The sequence below is a fragment of the Cebus imitator genome, unplaced genomic scaffold, assembly GCF_001604975.1.
Source record: "Cebus imitator isolate Cc_AM_T3 unplaced genomic scaffold, Cebus_imitator-1.0 Scaffold390, whole genome shotgun sequence".
NCBI classification, from domain to species: Eukaryota; Metazoa; Chordata; class Mammalia; order Primates; family Cebidae; genus Cebus; species Cebus imitator.
Window position 1 is genome coordinate 528,858 of NW_016107705.1, and position 3,600 is coordinate 532,457.

Genomic DNA, 3,600 nt, shown 5'->3' on the forward strand with positions numbered 1-3,600 from the left:
CTGGGAGCTGCAATCCTGAGCTGTTCCTAAACGGCCATCTTGGATCCTCCTCCTGCTTTATTTTTAATAGACATTTCTTAAAAGAAAGCATTCAAACAGCCAATAGACATATGAAAAAATATGTTGTCATTACTCATTAAATACAAATTAAAATGACAGAACTATATATAGTCTTGCCTTAGAATGTCTATTATTAAAAAGACAAAAATAAAAAAAAAACAGATTCTGTCAAAAATCAAACTCTTAATATACTGTTGGTGAGAATGTAAATTAGTAGAGCCACTATAAAAATCATTATGGAGAATTCTCAAAAACTAAAAATAGAAGTACCATATGATCCAGCAATGCTACTACTGAGCAACTGAGAATTCATTCAAAGGAAAAGAAGTAAGTATGTCAGAGGAATAACTGCATTCCTGTTTGTTTGTTTGTTTTTTGAAACAGTCTCACTCTGTTGCCCAGCTTGGAGTGCAATGGCACCATCTCAGCTCAACGCAACCTCTGCTTCCTGGGTTCAAGCAATTCTCCTGCCTCAGCCTCCCGAGAAGCTGGGATGATAGGCATGTGCCACCACACCTAGCTAATTTTTTTTCATACTGTACTCCTGTGTTTATTGTAGCCCTACTCATAAAAGCAAATATATAGAACCTATTAATGAACTAATAAATATGGAAAAGATGATGTATGTACACAACGGAATACTATTCAGCCAAAAGAAAGAATGAAATCATGCCATTTGTAGCAACACGTATGAAAATGTGTTTCATTATGTTAAGTAAAATATGCCAGGCACAGAAAGACAAGTATTACATGCCCTCACTCAGATGTGGAAGCTAAAATAGTTGATCTCATGAAATTAAAGAATATAATGATAGATTTCAGAGATTCCCAAATCTAAACAATCCTAGATCAAATACAAATGAATATTAAAACATATCCACTGGCATTTCTATTATCTCTGAAGGGAAAAAATGTAATTTTTAAAATTTTTTATAAAACTAAAAATAAAATATTATTTTGGTTTGTTCTGGACCTTCTTATTAATTAAAATAAAAACAGATAAGAGATTGAAAAAAAATTATCTGTGGGCTATTGTATGAGAGCAATTGAAAGTCTAAACTTATAAACAAACAAAAATTATTAGAGTCAATGAGAGGACTACCTAAGTTAGCCTGTATAAATTAAATATATGAAGTAAACATATTTACAATATACCATCATTAATTTAATATTTTAAAATTCTATTAAAATATTAGCAACAAAATATAAGTGTCTAGGAATAACTTTATGATATCTTAGTGAATAATATCAATATCCCTAAAAAAATAAAATATAAATTAAATAAGAAGATATTCACATCCTGCTCTTAGATATGGTACTAAATATTACAAAGATTTAAATTATTTTTGGGTCATTTATATATTTTCTTAATTTCGAAATTAGTTAAAAACTATTAGAGGTTTCGGAATTTTCTCAGAAAAATAGCCCAAAATCTTTGAAAAAGATTAAAAGAAATAATTATCCTATCACATATTGAACAATAGTACAAACTATAACATTTAAATAATGTCATATTTGTGCCAAAATACCTAGAAACATTCCTAGATTTACATCAGAGTATACGCAATATATTTTAGGTAAAGATGATATTAATCCTCAGTGGCCCCTATAATCTGAAAGTTTATGTACACCAATGATTCATATGTAGAAATCCTACCCCTCAATTTGGTGGTACTAGGAGGTGGTGCCTTTAGGTGGTAGTTACATCATGAGGGTGGAGTTCTCAAGAATAGGATTAGTGCCCTTATAAAAGGGATCTCCAAAAGACCTCTCTCCTCTTCCACCATTTGTGGCCACAGTGATGGGGCAGTGTAAGCAAACCAGCAAGTGAGCTTTCACTAGACATCACATCTGCTGGCACCTGGATCTTGGACTTCACAGCCTCTCTAACTGTGAAAGCTGAATATCTGTTGTTTGTAAGTGACACAGTTTACAATATTTTGTTACAGCAGCCAACATGAACTAAGATAATGGAAAAAGGAAAAAATATTCCATAGGTAATGCTAGAATAGAATTTCAACATTTTTCAAAGTAGTTTTAGCTTTTGAGCCTATTATTTAAATAGACCTAAGGTCAACGTTCAATATGTAAAAATAAAGGTAGGAATGGAGAACCAGGGGATATGGTTTGGCTTTGTGTCCCTACCTAAATCTCATCTCAACTTGTAATCCTCAGGTGTTGAGTGAGAGACTTGGTCGGAGGTGACTGGAACATGGGGGCAGATTTTCCCATGCTTCTCTCATGATAGTGAGTGAGTTCTTAAGAGATCTGATGATTTTATAAGGAACTCTTCCCTCTTCACTTCCTCTCTCTCTCCTGCCACCATGTAAGATGGGCCTGCTTTCCCTTCTTCCATGATTGTAAGTTTCCCAAGGCCTCACCAGTCAAGCAAAACTGTGAATCAATTACAATTTTTTTATGAATTACTAGGTCTTGGGTATTCCTTTGTGACAACGTGAGAACAGACAGATATACACCAGGGGACCTGCTAATTGCTTTTTTGCCCTTTTGTTCCTGTCAGTTCAGAAGCTATGCAGAAGAGTACCTATATGTTACACAAGAACAGAAAAACATTTTCTAGGCAAGATACTGGAGAAAATTTGATCAGTAAATTGCCAATAGCTATGGCACAACTAGAGGCTTGAAATGTGCTTGCACAGTTGTGATTTCCCTTTTGTGTTACTGCATTTTGCTGACGGAAAAACACATCTCAGAGAGTTGGAATTGCATCCATGCACATAGTTAAATGTAACAAAATATAATTACAAAATTTAACGTGGCACAAAATTTTATCAGGTACATTATTTCTGCATCTTATGTCTTCCTTGAATGTTTGAAAGATATTACTGATGAAACATATGGGTCTCTAGTGTGTGTATGTGTAAAAACATTTTTGCATTTTTAATAGGTACCAGACTGTTCATATTTTCGATTTCTGCTTCTATTAACATCTGAAGGCTGTATTTTATTTATTTTTTTCTTCAAATTCAAATTATCTCTTTGTGCAAATTTGTTTATAATATTTTATTGTTATAAGTTATAAGTTTAATATTTGTGAAACCTGCAGGGATATCTCCTTTGGCATTTTTGGTATTGATGCTATTTGTTTCTTCTTTTTTTTTTTTTTTTTTTAGACCGAGTGTTTCTCTATCACCAGGCAGGCTGGAGTGCAGTGGCCTGATCTCCACTCAGTGCAACATTTGACTTCAGGGTTCAAGCAATTCTCTTTCCTCAGCCTTCAGAGTAGCTTGGATTACAGGTGTGCGTCACCACACCCAACTAATTTTTTGTAATTTTAGTAAAGATAAGATTTCACCATGTTGGCCAGGATGGCCTTGATCTCCTGACTTCATGATCTGCCCACCTCGGTCTCCGAAAATGCTGGGATAACAGGCATGAGCCACCAGGCCCTGCCTATTCTTTTTTCTTATCAATCCTGTTAGAACTTCATAAATTAAAAAAAATATTTTCAAATAAATTACATTTAGCTTTTGTATGTTTACTTATAATTCCATCGATTTCTGCTTTATGTTTTTTATA